General features: G+C 49.7%; 1 protein-coding gene across 6 annotated transcripts in view; it reads right to left on the reverse strand.

Annotated features, from left to right (window-relative positions):
* The window catches only part of l3mbtl1 (L3MBTL histone methyl-lysine binding protein 1), a 108,703-nt gene that overhangs the window by 91,797 nt on the left and 947 nt on the right, over positions 1-15,959 (reverse strand). The gene's annotated exons all lie outside the window — the stretch shown is intronic.

The raw sequence follows: 15,959 nt of genomic DNA on the forward strand, positions 1-15,959 counted from the left end.
CAGTGCAGCAGTCTGGGCAGAATGTCTTGCAGACAGCATCGCAGTGAAGCAGTCTGGGAGTCTCCTGCAGCCAGCATCACCGTGAAGCAGTCTGGGAAGAGTGTCCTGCAGTCAGCATCACAATGAAGCAGTCTGGGAAGAGTGTCCTGCATTCAGCATCACAGTGAAGTAGTCTGGAAATAGTGCCCTGCAGTCAGCATCACAGTTAAGCAGTCTGGGAAGAGTGTCCTGCAGTCAGCATCGCAGTGCAGAAGTCAGGTCAGAATGTCTTGCAGTCAGCATCACAGTGAAGCAGGCTGGAAAGAAGGTCCTGCAGTCAGCATCACAGTGACGCAGGCTGGGAAGAGTGTCCTGCAGTCAGCATCGCAGTGAAGCAGTTTGGGAAGAGTGTCCTGCAGTCAGCATCAGAGTGACGCATCTGGGAAGAGTGTCTTGAAGTCAGCATCACAGTGAAGCAGTCTGGGAAGAGTGTCCTGCAGTCAGCATCGCAGTGAAGCAGGCTGGGAAGATTGTCCTGCAGTCAGCATCACCGTGAAGCAATTTGGGAAGATTGTCCTGCAGTCAGCATCACCGTGAACCAGTTTGGGAAGAGTGTCCTGCAGTCAATACCACCGTGAAGCAGGCTGGGAAGAGTGTCCTGCAGTCAATACCACCGTGAAGCAGGCTGGGAAGAGTGTCCTGCAGTCAGCATCACCATGAAGCAGTTTGGGAAGAGTGTCCTGCAGTCAATACCACCGTGAAGCAGGCTGGGAAGAGCGTCCTGCAGTCAGCATCACTGTGAAGCAGTCTGGGAAGATTGTCCTGCAGTCAGCTTCACTGTGAAATAGTTTGGGAAGAGTGTCCTGCAGTCAGCTTCACCGTGAAGCAGTCTGGGAAGAGTAACCTGCAGTCAGCATCACCGTGAAGCAGGCTGGGAAGAGTGTCCAGCAGTAAACATCACAGTGAAGCAGTCTGGGAAGAGTGTACTGCGGTCAGCATCGCACTGAAGCAGTCTGGGAAGAGTGTCCTGCAGTCAGCATCACTGTGAAGCAATTTGGGAAGAGTGTCCTGCAGTCAGCATCACAGTGACGCAGTCTGGGAAGAGTGTCCGACAGTCAGCATCGCAGTGCAGCAGTCTGGGAAGAATGTCTTGCCGTCAGCATCGCAGTGAAGCAATCTGGGAAGTATGTCTTGCAGTCAGCATCACTGTGAAGCAGTTTGGGAAGAATGTCCTGCAGTCAGCACCACCATGAAGCAGTCTGGGAAGAGTGTCCTGCAGTCAGCATCACCGTGAAGCAGTCTGGAAAGAGTGTCCTACAGTCAGCATCACCATGAAGCAGTCTGGGAAGAGTGTCCTGCATTCAGCATCACAGTGAAGTAGTCTGGAAAGAGTGCCCTGCAGTAAACATCACAGTGAAGCAATCTTGGTATGGTATTCTGCAGTTAACATCGCATTGAAGCAGGCTGGGAAGAATGTCTTGAAGTCAGCATCTCAGTGAAGCAGGCTGGGAAGAGTGTCTAGCAGTAAACATCGCAGTGAAGCAGTCTGGGAAGTGTCCTGCAGTCAGCATCGCACTGAAGCAGTCTGGGAAGAGTGTCCTGCAGTCAGCATCACAGTGACGCAGTCTGGGCAGAGTGTCCGACAGTCAGCATCGCAGTGCAGCAGTCTGGGCAGAATGTCTTGCAGACAGCATCGCAGTGAAGCAGTCTGGGAGTCTCCTGCAGCCAGCATCACCGTGAAGCAGTCTGGGAAGAGTGTCCTGCAGTCAGCATCACAATGAAGCAGGCTGGGAAGAGTGTCCAGTAGTAAACATCACAGTAAAGCAGTCTAGGAAGAGTGTCCGACAGTCAGCATCGCACTGAAGCAGTCTGGGAAGAGTGTCCTACAGTCAGCATCGCAATGAAGCAGTCTGGGAAGAGTGTCCTGCATTCAGCATCACAGTGAAGTAGTCTGGAAAGAGTGCCCTGCAGTCAGCATCACAGTTAAGCAGTCTGGGAAGAATGTCTTGCATTCAGCATTACAATGAAGCAGTTTGGGAAGATTGTCCTGCAGTCAGCATCACCGTGAAGCAGTCTGGGAAGAGTGTCCTGCAGTCAGCATCACCATGAAGCAGTTTGGGAAGAGTGTCCTGCAGTCAATACCACCGTGAGGCAGGCTGGGAAGAGTGTCCTGCAGTCAGCATCACCGCGAAGCAGGCTGGGAAGAGTGTCCTGCAGTCAGCTTCACCGTGAAGCAGTCTGGGAAGAGTGTCCTGCAGTAAACATCACAGTGAAGCAATCTTGTAATGGTATCCTGCAGTTAACATCGCATTGAAGAAGGCTGGGAAGAATGTCTTGAAGTCAGCATCTCAGTGAAGCAGGCTGGGAAGAGTGTCCTGCAGTCAGCGTTGCACTGAAGCATTCTGGGAAGAGTGTCCTGCAGTCAGCATCACAGTGAAGCAGTCTGGGAAGAGTGTCCGACAGTCAGCATCGCAGTGCAGCAGTCTGGGAAGAATGTCTTGCAGACAGCATCGCTGTGAAGCAGTCTGGGAAGTGTCCTGCAGTCAGCATCACAGTGAAGCAGTCTGGGAAGAGTGTCCTGCAGTCAGCATCACAATGAAGCAGGCTGGGAAGAGTGTCCAGTAGTAAACATCACAGTAAAGCAGTCTGGGAAGAGTGTCCGACAGTCAGCATCGCACTGAAGCAGTCTGGGAAGCGTGTCCTACAGTCAGCATCGCAGTGCAGCAGTCTGGGAAGACTGTCTTGCAGTCAGCACCGCAGTGAAGCAGTCTGGGAAGAGTGTCCTGCAGTCAGCATCGCCGTGAAGCAGCCTGGGAAGAGTGTCCTGCAGTCAGCATCACACTGAAGCAGTCTGGGAAGAGTGTCCTACAGTCAGCATCGTAGTGCAGCAGTCTGGGAAGAATGTCCTGCAGTCAGCATCGCAGTGAAGCAGTCTGGGAAGAGTGCCCTGCAGTGAACATCGTAGTGATGCAGTCTGGGAAGAATGTCCTGCAGTCAGCATCACCAGGAAGCAGTCTGGGAAGAGTGTTCTGCAGTCAGCATTGCAGTGAAGCAGTCTGGGAAGAGTGTCGAGCAGTCAGCATCAAACTGAAGCAGGCAGGGAAGAGTGTCTTGCAGTCAGCATCTCCAGGAAGCAGTCTGGGAAGAGTGTTCTGCAGTCAGCATCACACTGAAGCAGGCTGGGAAGAGTGTCGAGCAGTCAGCATCACCTGAAGCAGGCAGGGAAGAGTGTCTTGCAGTCAGCATCACCAGGAAGCAGTCTGGGAAGTGTGTTCTGCAGTCAGCATCACACTGAAGCAGGCTGGGAAGAGTTTCGAGCAGTCAGCATCACACTGAAGCAGGCTGGGAAGAGTGTCTTGCAGTCAGCATCACAGTGAAGCAGTCTGGGAAGAGTGTCCTGCAGTCAGCGTCGCAGTGAAGCAGTCTGGGAAGGGTGTCTTGCAGTCAGTATCACAGTGAAGCAGTCTGGGAAGAATGTCCTGCAGTCAGCATCGCAGTGAAGCAGTCTGGGAAGAGTGCCCTGCAGTGAACATCGTAGTGATGCAGTCTGGGAAGAATGTCCTGCAGTCAGCATCACCGGGAAGCAGTCTGGGAAGAGTGTTCTGCAGTCAGCATTGCAGTGAAGCAGTCTGGGAAGAGTGTCGAGCAGTCAGCATCAAACTGAAGCAGGCAGGGAAGAGTGTCTTGCAGTCAGCATCTCCAGGAAGCAGTCTGGGAAGAGTGTTCTGCAGTCAGCATCACACTGAAGCAGGCTGGGAAGAGTGTCGAGCAGTCAGCATCACCTGAAGCAGGCAGGGAAGAGTGTCTTGCAGTCAGCATCACCAGGAAGCAGTCTGGGAAGAGTGTTCTGCAGTCAGCATCACACTGAAGCAGGCTGGGAAGAGTTTCGAGCAGTCAGCATCACACTGAAGCAGGCTGGGAAGAGTGTCTTGCAGTCAGCATCACAGTGAAGCAGTCTGGGAAGAGTGTCCTGCAGTCAGCGTCGCAGTGAAGCAGTCTGGGAAGGGTGTCTTGCAGTCAGTACCACAGTGAAGCAGTCTGGGAAGAGTGGCATGCAGTCAGCATCGCAGTGAAGCAGTCTGGGAAGAGTTGTTCAGTCAGCATGCTCAGTTCGAGAAGAAAATCTACAGTGACGTCTCAGGAAAGTGTGAAGCTCATTGGTTGGTGAGTAGCTGACATTAGGAACTGTGACTAAATGGCTGTAACTTAAATTTTTATTTTTTTAAAATAATTTTTATTAAGGTTTTCACAAAATATAAACAACAAAACAATATTAACAGAACCACCATGGTAAAAACCCAAGAACAACACCCACACCACTACAAAAGCAACTACTAAAGCAAAAACAAAAAAAGAGCAAGCAACAAAAAGGAAAGGGATAACACCCGCCACATCCAACAAACCCATGCACACACTTCTCCCTCCCACCAAACCCAATCACCCCCCCCCCCCCCCCCCCCCCGGGTTGCTGCTGCTGCCGGCCTATTTCCCTACCGTTCAGCCAGGAAGTCCAGGAAAGGCTGCTACCGCCTAAAAAACCCCTATACTGATCTCCTCAGGGAAAATTTCACCTTTTCCAATTTGATGAAACCCGCCATGTCATGGATCCAGGCCTCCACGCTTGGGGGCCTCGCATCCTTCCATTGAAGCAAGATCCTCCGCTGGGCTACTAGGGACGCAAAGGCCAAAACACCGGCCTCTTTCGCCTCCTGCACTCCCGGCTCCACTGCAACCCCAAAAATTGCGAGTCCCCAGCCTGGCTTGACCCTAGATCCCACCACCCTCAACACCGTCCTTGTTACCCCCTTCCAAAACTCCCCCAGCGCTGGGCATGCCCAGAACATACGGGCGTGGTTCGCTGGGCTCCCCGAGCACCTAGCACACCTGTCTTCGCCCCCGAGAAACCTACTCACCCTCGTCCCAGTCATATGAGCCCTATGCAGCACCTTGAACTGTCTGAGGCTAAGCCTCGCACAAGAAGAGGAGGAATTTACTCGTTCCAGGGCATCCGCCCACGTCCCCTCCTCAATCTCCTTACCCAGCTCCTCTTCCCATTTACCCTTCAGCTCCTCCACCGAGGCCTCGTCTACCTCCTGCATTACGCGGTATATGTCCGAAATCCTCCCTCCTCCAACCCACACCCCCCGAGAGGGAACCCCTCCACCTGCCGCCTGGCAAACGCCCTAACCTGCATGTACCTAAACATGTTCCCCGGGAGGAGCCCAAACTTCCCCTCTAACTCCCCCAGGCTCGTGAACCTCCCATCAACAAACAGGTCCCTCAACCTCCTAATACCTACTTTGTGCCAGCCCAGAAATCCGCCATCAATGATCCCTGGAACAAACCGGTGGTTCCTCCATATCGGAGACTCCATCAAGCCCCCCACCTCCCCGCTATGCCATCTCCATTGCCCCCAAATTTTGAGGGTAGTCGCCACCACCGGGCTCGTGGTATACCTTGTTGGAGGGAGTGGCAACGGCGCCGTTACCAGCGCCTCTAGGCTCGTGTCCACACGGGACGCCATCTCCATCTTCTTCCATGCTGCACCTTCCCCGTCCATTACCCACTTATGCACCATCGCTGCATTGGCAGCCCAATAGTCCCCACAGAGGTTGGGCAACGCCAGCCTCCCCCTATCCCTGCCCCGCTCCAAGAACACCCTTCTCACCCTCGGAGTCCCATGCGCCCATACAAATCCCGTAATACTCCTGTTAACTCTCCTAAAAAAGGCCTTCGGGATAAGGATTGGAAGGCACTGGAACAAGAACAAAAACCTCGGGAGAGCACCGTCATCTTGACGGACTGCACCCTCCCCGTCAGTGACAGCGGTAACATATCCCACCTTTTGAACTCCTCCAATTGCTCCACCAACTTTGTGAGGTTGAGCTTATGCAGGGCCCCCCAGCTCCTAGCCACCTGGACTCCCAGGTACCTAAAGCTCCTCCCTGCCTGCTTCAGTGGGAGCCTACCAATCTCCCTCTCCTGATCCCCCAGGTGCACCACGAACAGCTCGCACTTACCCAAGCTGTAACTTAAATAACTGAAAAAGACAAAAGTTAGTGAACGAAGCTGGAAAGCTAAATGAGAAGTGAATCTAAAAGCAGAATCGGGAAATCAAAAGATCTGATTGGGTAAGTACATTTATATATTCTACAACAAGGAGCAGAGAAGAAAGGCCAGAGTTAATATCAGTTAATGCTAGTTATATTATTTGATATTAAAATGATAAATTTAACTGAAAGTGTTCGACATGACAGGAGAGCTCCAGGTCACGGTCTGCTCTTCTCTTCTTGCTCCATGTGAGAGGCCAGGAATATTTCCAGTTCCCTGGACTAGCAGGTGTGCCGAACGTGTCTCCAGCTGCAGCTCCTGAAAGCTTAGGGTTTCAGAGCTGGAGCGGCTGCTGGGGACAATATGGAGCACCCGCAATGCGGAGATTATCGTGTATAGCATGTATAGAGAGGTGGTCACACCGCAGGCTCACATTCCACAGGCAGGAAGGGAATGGGTGACCACCAGGCAGAGCAAGAGATCTAGGCAGTGAGCACAGGGATCTCCTGTGGCCATTCCCCTGCAAAACAGATATACCGCTTTGGATACTGTTGAGCGTAATGATCTCTCAGCGGAAAATAGCAGGAGCCAAATTTCTTGCATCGCGGTTGGTTCTGCTGCAGAGGGAAGGAGTCAACAATAGTTATCGGGGGATTCAATTCTAAGGGGAATAAATATGCGTTTCTGTGGCTGCAAACATGGCTCCAGGATGGTGTGCTGCCTCCCTGGAACTAGGGTCAAGGATGTCTCAGAGTGGTGACAAGACATTCTGGAGGAGGATGGTGAACAGCCTGTCGTCATGGTACAGATTGGTACAAGCGACATGGGTAAAAAAATAGGTCCTAAAAGCAGAATATAGTGAGTAAGTCAGCAAGTTGAGAGGTTGGACTTCAAAGGGAGTGATCACAGGATCACTCTCAGTGCCATCAGTGCTAGTCAGAGTAGAAATAGCAGGATATATTGGATGAATACTTGGCTGAAGAGCTTGTGTGGGGGGGAAGGTTTCAGATGCATGGGGCATTGGAACCGGTTCTCAAGAACAAGGAAAATAAAAGACAGCAAGGGAATAAGAAAAGTGTTCGGCAGAGAACTCCAGGACCTGTATCAGATAAGGACATTGTAAAAATTAGTAGGGATGGGACAAGGGATGTTAAAAGGACTCGCCTTAAGGTTTTGTACCTGAACGCTCAGAGCATTCGAATTAAAATGGATGAATTAGTTGCTCGGATAGATGTAAAGAGGTATAACATATTTGGGATTACGGAGATATGGCTCCAAGGTGACCAATCATGGGAACCAGACATATACGACTATTCAATTTTAGGAAGGACAGACAGAAAAGAAAAGGCTGTGGAGTTGCATTGTTGATTAAAGAGGATATTGTTGAGGGGTTCTGGTGTGAGGTGCTCCGGAGGGTGAACGCCTCCACCTCGTGTGTGAGGTTGGGGCTGATACAGCTGAAGGTGGTGTATAGAATGTACCTTACAAGGGCGAGGACGAGCCGGCTCTTTGAGGGGGTAGCAAATGTGTGTGAATGTTGCGGTGGATGCCCCGCAAACCACCTTCATATGTTCTGGTCCTGTCGAAAGCTGGAGGATTACTGGAAGGAGGTGTTTAGGGTAATCTCTAAAGTGGTGCGTGTGAAACTGGACCCAGCCCCTCGGGAGGCCATATTCGGGGTGTCGGACTAGCCAGAGTTGGAAACGGACGTGGAGGCAGATGTTGTAGCCTTCGCCTCATTGTTTTCAGATCAGACATTAAACCAATGCCCCATCTACCTCTCAGGCAGAATTACTTTGAAAAGGAGCAGCAGAGTTATGTCCTGGCCAATATTTATCTCTCAGTCAACATTACAAATTATTGGATCATTGTGGCATTACTGTTTGCAGGAGCTTGCCATACATAAATTAGCTGCTGTGTTTCCCAAATTACCTAATTGACTGTAAAGTGCTTTGGGATATACTCAGATCAAGAAAGGTGCGATACAAATCATAGAGTTTTACAGCATGGAAAGAGACCCTTCATCCCATTGTGCCCACGCCTACCATCAAGCACCTAACTATTCTAATCCCATTTTCCAGCACTTGGTCCATAACCTTGTATGCAATGGCATTTCAAGTGCTGATCTAAATACTTCTTAAATGTTGTGAGGGTTGCAAGGATGAGCCTTATACAGTTCAAGGTGATACACAGGGCCCATTTGACACGGACCTGGATGAGTGGGTTTTTCCGGGAGTGGAGGATGATTGCGAGAGGTGTGAGAGGGCCGGCGATCCACGCTCATAATTTTTCAGGGTGGTGTTTCTGGACGATTTCTGGGAGGTGGTGTTTGAGACTTTGTCAGGGATAGTGAGGGTCTGGATGACGCCATGCCCTTTGGTGGCGATTTTTGGGGTGTTGGATTTGGTGGGGCTGCTGGATGGGAAGGGAGCCTCTCTGATTGCCTGCCGACGGATTTAATTGAGTTGAGTGTCAGCAGCGCCATCGGTGGACGCGATGTGGTTGGGCGATCTGTACTAATTTTCAAGACTGGAAAAGATTAAGTTCGCTCTTAGGGAGTCAGAAGTGGTTGGGTTTTACGTGCAAGGGAGTCCTTTACTGTCCGTGTTTGAAGACCTGTTTGTCGCCAGTGTGTGTGTGCATGGGGAGGAGAGGTTGGGGGAGTTTAGGGGTGAAAAAGGGACAAAAGCAAATTACTGCGGATGCTGGAATCTGAAACGAAAGGGAAAATGCTGGAAAATCTCAGCAAGTCTGGCAGCATCTGTAGGGAGAGAAAAGAGCTAATGTTTTGAGTCCGATGACTCTTTGTCAAAGCTAACAGACAGAGAGAGTGGGAAATATTATACTAATATATATTATATTAAGAAAGACACATTTGTTTTCATTTCATTTTAACTGTCTTTTACCATTTCTTTCTTAATATACATTTAATTTCCGCCCCCCAATCTTATCCACCTTTCCTGCACCTTTCTCCTCTTTGCTTCCCCCTTCCCCTCCCCCCACACCTACAATTCATCCTCTGATGTTAGTTTCCCTGCTGTTTGACCTTTCACATCTTTTGTCCTCTCTGGGGACTGCCATTAACACTCTTTCCCCTTGGTATCTGTGGCCATTAGCACCCAGTTTCCCTTGGTTTCTGTGGCTATGACTCATCTTTCATTCTCATTCCACCGTATAAATATTTCCCACACTCTCTGTCTGTTAGCTATGACAAAGAGTCATCGGACTCGAAACGTTAGCTCTTTTCTCTCCCGACAGATGCTGCCAGGCTTGCTGAGATTTTCCCTTTTGTTCGTGAAAAAAGGACACATTGACAGACTGTGTGTGAGGTGTTTTTTGCTGTTTGTATTTGATTGTGTTTGGAATAAATGTTTTTTAAATAGTTGTGAGGGTTCACGCCTCTGCCACCCTTTCAGATAGATTCCAACCACCCTCTGGGTGAAAAGGCTTTTCCTCACATCTCCTCTAAACCTCATGTCCCTTACCTTAAATCTATGCCCCCTGGTCATTGACCCTCCTCTAAGAGGAAAAGTACCTTCCTGTCACCCTATCTATGTCCCTCAAAATTCAATCAAGTCCCCTCAGTCTTCTCTACTCCGCGAAAAACAATCCCAGCCTATCCAGTCTCTCTTGATAGCTGAAACAATCCAGCCCAGGCAACCTCCTGGTGAATCTTCTCTGCACCCTCTCCAGTGCAATCATTTTATTTCCGTGTGGTGACCAGAACTGTGCACAGTACTCCAGTTGAGGCCTAACCAGTGTTTACACAGCTCCAACATAACCTCCCTGCTCTTATATTTAACCTCTGTTAATAAAAGCAAGAATCCCAAAGGCCTTATTAACCACCTTATCAACCTGCCCTGCTGTCTTCAGAAATCTTGTGAACCTGCACACCAAGGTCTCTTTGATCTTCTGCACTTTCTGTGGTCCGACCAATCGTTGTACATTCCCTTGCCTTGTCAGTCCTACCAAAATGCATTACCTCACACTTTTCATAGTTAAACTCCATTTTCCAGTCTTCTGCCGATCTAACCAGCCCTTATATATCGCCCTATAATCTGAGGCCTTGCTCCTCAGTATTTTCCACACCGCCAATTTTTCCACCAAAAACACTTCATACTTTTCTTTTAACCAATAAGTCACAATGTGAGCTCGAGGAAAATCATCTCACCTTTCAACTGAACCATTCACACCCTTCTAGCCTTCACACGTTGAGTTTAACAACCAGGGATATTACCTGTACTCCAATTATCTCTGAGGCAGCAAGTTGCGAATGGAGGACGGTTGCTTCTGTAACACTAAGTATTGGAAGAAATGTTGGCTGGTATTTGCAGCGGAACATTCCCAGCAGGGTTCACTTCTGGGGTTTACCTGCCTTTCTTCCACCAGATTAAAGCCATGAAAGGCATGTTTCACTCCTCCTAGGTGTTCTTTAATTCACTAATGGTATGTGGGTATCGATAGCTAGGCCAGCATTTATTGCCCCTCCCCATTGTCATTAAGAAGGTGGTTGTGAACTGCGTTCTTGAACTATTGCAGTGCATGTGGTGTGGGTACCCCACAGTGTTGCTTGGGAAAGGTTCCATTTTGACCCAGCGACAGTAACAGAACAATATAGGCACGGTTTAGCGGCCTCGTCACTCCCAACTTGGTATCAGGGCGAACCTCACGAGATCTCGCAATCCGGATCTCGCCGTCACAGTGCAAGATCCAGGTATGCATATTCAAATTAACCATTGGGCTCATTTAAATATACATTTGCTGGATTCTCCCACCGCCTGGAACGTAATGGGTCTCATCTGGGAGACCTCACCAGGGCGTTGTTTCATGCAGGTCCACAAAAACGTGGGCCAGGCATAACGGTACCTGGGGGGGATCTTCCAGGCCATTGGAGACCCCTGTGTGGCCGGGACAGAGCATGGTGGCACCCAGGCACTCCCGCTGGCATTGGGCATCTTTGATGTGGAGATGCCGGCGTTGGACTGGGGTGAGCACAGTAAGAAGTCTTACAACACCAGGTTAAAGTCCAACAGGTTTGTTTCAAACACGAGCTTTCGGAGCACGGCTCCTTCTTCAGGTGAATGGAAAGGCTTGTTCCAGAAATGTTTATATAGACACAGTCAGAGATGCCCCGGAATGCGAGCACCTGCAGGCAATCAAATCATCAAAGATGCAGAGAGAGAGGTAACTCCAGGTTAAAGAGGTGTGAATTGTCCCAAGCCAGTTCAGTCGGTAGGCCTCTGCAAGTCCTTGGGACAATTCACACCTCTTTAACCTGGAGTTACCTCTCATCCGCATCTTTGATGATTTGATTGCCTGCAGGTGCTCGCATTCCGGGGCATCTCTGACTGTGTCTATATAAACATTTCTGGAACAAGCCTTTCCATTCACCTGAAGAAGGAGCCGTGCTCCGAAAGCTCGTGTTTGAAACAAACCTGTTGGACTTTAACCTGGTGTTGCAAGACTTCTTATTGGGCATCTTGGCATTGCCAGCCTGGTACTTTGACATTACCATGCTTGGCACTGCCAGGGTGCTCAGTTGGCATTACCAGGCTAGTAGGGGCACTGCCATAGTACCAGTGCCAGAGTATCCTGCTGTCAGGTTGGCACTGCCAAGGGTCGGGGCCTGAGGGGAGCCACGTCCATAAAAGGGTGGGTGAGGAGGGTTATGAAAGTAGGGGGGTAAACGGTGAGCATGCAGGAGTCTCATAAAGGTTTGGGGGGGGTGAAGGGTGAAGGCCCTGAAAAGTGGAGGGACCCAAAAGGGTGGGGGGGGGGGGGGGGGGGGAGGCCCTCAGAAACCCCATAGCGGGGTGTCCCCACTTGGTGGGCGGGGGGTGGGATGTAAAAATGCCCATGTGTGCTTGGGTGATATTGTCAGTGGGTGGGCAATGTGGCGGACCCTCAAGCACACTTAGAGATAGAAGTGCACTTTTAAAATGGCAGCCCAATCTCTGAGGAGCCGGTCTCACCAGAGAGTTCAGCTCCCCATTGCTGAAAATACTTCTGTGCGCATTTCAACTAAAAGGTTAACAAGGTCCCGTAGCGAGGGTGTTTAGCTGCGTGTTTACGCTAATAAGGGGTCTCAGAGGGGATCACACGTCTGAGGCCACACATAGCCCCGTTTTCAACACTGAACAGCTCTGCTCGCCAGAATTCCTCAGTATAGCAAGAGATCAGGCCATCTTTAAATGGCATCCCAATCTCCGAGGCTTTGAATGCGACCCTCAACCCCCCACAAGCCCAAACGCACTATAGGAGGGTCCCCTGCAGCCCCCCCTCCCCTGCACCCTCCAACAGCCAGACAGGACACCCCCGGCCTGATCGTCAAGAGACACAAAATACCAGCTTGGCAACTTGGCAGTGCCAACCTGGAACCCTGGCAGTGCCCCTGTCTGCTGGCAGCGTCACCTGAGTAGTGCTAGTCTGGCAGTGCCAGGGTGCTAGGCCGGCACCAGCAGTGCCAGAGTGCCACCGTGCGAAAGGGGCATGAACCTGGGGGTCTCAGATCCTCTGGGAGACCTCCACAAGTGCCGTTCCGTCTGATCCCTGTTTGCGCGGACTAGTGGTGAATGGTGTTCGCCCAAGGTTTCCAAGGCGCTTTACATTGCACCGTCTCATGAGACTGCGTTAGCTCTTACAAGATGTTGCGAGCCGGGTAGATCCTGAGAGCAGGGTCTCCCAGCTTCAATCGGCCACTCTGCACCATGCCGAGCCAAGCTGCTTTTCGGGCACAGTGTGGTAGTCGGATCGCACCCTCTAAGTGTGGGCTGGTCCAGGGAGAAACACCCCAAGGCCCAAAAAATGACTAAGGGAATGTGACCAAACGGCACCCACCGAAGTAGGTTTACCCTCCCCAGCGAGGACGAAGCCAGGAGACATTCAGTATTGGTACACACAAACATGGGCCAGGCGGAATGGCATTCAGGGGTCTCGCGGTCCATCGGAGACCCCTGGGTGGCCAGGGACAGTCAGAGTGCCCCCCCCCTTCCCCTGGAACACAGGCACATTGGCACTGTGGCACATTGGTGGGAAACACCCCACCAAACTCACCAAAATGACACTGAGACATTTTTTGGATGAAGTCCGCCCTATATTTCCAAGTTAGGATGGTGAATGGCTTGGAGAGAAACTTCCAAGTGGTGGGGTTCCCATGCACCTGCTGTTCTTGCCATGGGTTTCAGGAACCTTGGTGAGTTCCTACAGTGCATCTTGTAGATGGTACACACAGCTGCCACTGTTCGTCGATGGTGGAGGGAGTGAAAGTTTATGATTGGAGCATCAATCAAGCAGGCTGCTTTGTCCTGGATGGTGTGAGCCTCTGTAGATGGTGGACAGGCTATGGAGATCAGGAGGTGAGTTACTGGCAACGGCATCCTTTCCCTCTAAACTGCTCTTGTAGCCACAGTTTTAAATGGTGAGTCCAGTTCAGATTCTAGTCAATGGTAACCCCCCCAGGATGTTGATAGTAGGGGATTCAGCGATGGTAACATTGTTGAGTATCAAGGGCAATGGTTGAATTTTCTTTCGTCAGATATTACCATTTCCTGGCACCTGTGTGGCACAAATGTCACTTGCCACTTCTCAGCCCAAGTTTGAATGTTGTCCAGGTCTTGCTGCATTGCATGTGGACTGCTTCAGTGTCTGAAGAGTTGTGAATGGTGTTGAACATTGTGCAATCATCAGCAAGCATCCCCACATATGACCTTATGATGCAAGAAAGGTCATTGATGAAACAGCTGAAGATGTCTGGGCTGAGGACACTACCCTGAGGAACCCTTGCAGTGATGTCCCAGGCCAGAGTTGATTGACCTCCAGCAATCACAACCTCCTTCCTTTGTCCGAGGTTGGACTCCAAACAGACAATTTTCCCCCTGATTCTCATTGACTCCAGTTTTGTTCTGGCTCCTTGCTGCTACTCAGTCAGATGTTGCTTTGAAGTCAAGGGTGCTCACTCTCATCTCACCTGTTATTCTTCTTTTAACTACGAACACCCCTCTGGACCCATCATTTGTTTATTTGTCTCACTATTGCCTCATTTTGTCTCAACATTAGCATCACCTTTGCCATTTAATCACTCCACCAACTCTCTCTTTTGCACCTTTCTCTTCGCCTGCATCATTCACAGCTCCAGGGTCCCAGGTTCGATTCCCGGCTGGGTCACTGTCTGTGTGGAGTCTGCACGTCCTCCCCGTGTGTGCGTGGGTTTCCTCCGGGTGCTCCGGTTTCCTCCCACAGTCCAAAGATGTGCGGGTTAGGTGGATTGGCCATGCTAAATTGCCCGTAGTGTCCTAAAAAGTAAGGTTAAGGGGGGGGGGTTGTTGGGTTACTGGTATAGGGTGGATACGTGGGTTTGAGTAGGGTGATCATTGCTCGGCACAACATCGAGGGCCGAAGGGCCTGTTCTGTGCTGTACTGTTCTATTCTATAGAATACCTCCCACAACCACCCAACTTCTTCTGTCCACTCTGCACTTCAACAACAACTTATATTTATATAGAACCTTTAACAAAATAAAACACCCCAAAATACTTCACCTGAACAATTAAAATTTGGGATGCACAAAAACCCAGAATTATAGGACAACATATATCTTAGAGTGTTATTGGGCTGATAGGGATTGCAGACATAGGATGGGACAAGTTCATGGAGGAAGTTGAAAGCAAGGGTAAGAATTTTAAAATCAAGTCCTTGCTTGACCAGGAGCTAATACAAGTCAAATGCACAGTTATAACACGGGAATGGGGCTTGTTCCATAGAATCACTACAGTGCAGAGGGTGGTCATTCAGCCCATCAAGTCTGCACTGATCCTGTGAAAGAGCGCTCGACCTAGGGCCACTCCCCCACCCTATCCTCATAACCCTGTGCATTGATCATGACACTAAGGGGCAATTTAGCATGGCAAATCCACCTAACATGCACATCTTGGACTGTGGGAGGAAACCAGAGCACCCAGAGGAAACCCCCGCAGACACGGAGAGAACGTGCAAACTCCACAAAGTCACTCAAGGCTGGAATCGAACCTAGGTCCCTGGCGCTGTGAGTTCAGACTTGGGCAGCAAAGCTTTGGATGACTTCAAGTTTACGGAGGGTTGAAGTGGAAGACCAGCCAGCAGTGTGTTGGAATACTCAAGTCCAGAGGTAAACAATGACTTGAATGAGGATTTTAGCAGCAGATTGGCTGATACAGGGGCGAAAACAAGCAATATGACAGTGGTGGAAATAGGTGCCCTCAATGATGGCAGAAACAGGCTGCCAGAAGCTTACTCAAAAGCTGCCCAACTCTAATATCTTCTAGTTACGATGCAAGGGTCATCAACCTTAAACGTTTCTTCTACATTGACTTCCTGACCTGCTGAGTGTTTCCAGCATTTTTAAAATTTCAGAATACAAGTGTCCACGTGGTTCTTTTCTTTATTTGTTTTTATATTGTCATACTAGAATAAGATAGCTGATTTATCGATCAAAAAGTAAATATTTGTCAACAGCATAGCCCAGTTAATCGCTAAGTTTACCTTGGTCTCATATCTCTGAAAAGTAAACTACTGATTATTTTTCATTTTGTTTTACACAAGGGGTACTCCATCCCCCATGCCAATGAATTTAAAATCAATTATTCCCTGATTGAATCAACCACCGGGAGAATTTCATTGTTGCAATTAAGGATTTTTAAGCGTATTAAAAATACAGCAATTGAAATACAGCAATTTTTTAAAGCATTATAATAATTCGAGAATTTCCACAATCTGCTAATTTGCTGATTCTGGTATGTGCCTGTATTTAAACCACACATCTCACTGCACTGTGGGATGAGACACGGCATTCAGCAAGCACTAAATCTGCTTCGCTTTTTTTCCCACTGCACAAATAATGCACAACACACGAATTTACTTCAAAATATACCGACTGACAGAAACATAGACTTGCC

Source organism: Scyliorhinus canicula, chromosome 7, assembly GCF_902713615.1.
Source record: "Scyliorhinus canicula chromosome 7, sScyCan1.1, whole genome shotgun sequence".
Taxonomy (NCBI): domain Eukaryota; kingdom Metazoa; phylum Chordata; class Chondrichthyes; order Carcharhiniformes; family Scyliorhinidae; genus Scyliorhinus; species Scyliorhinus canicula.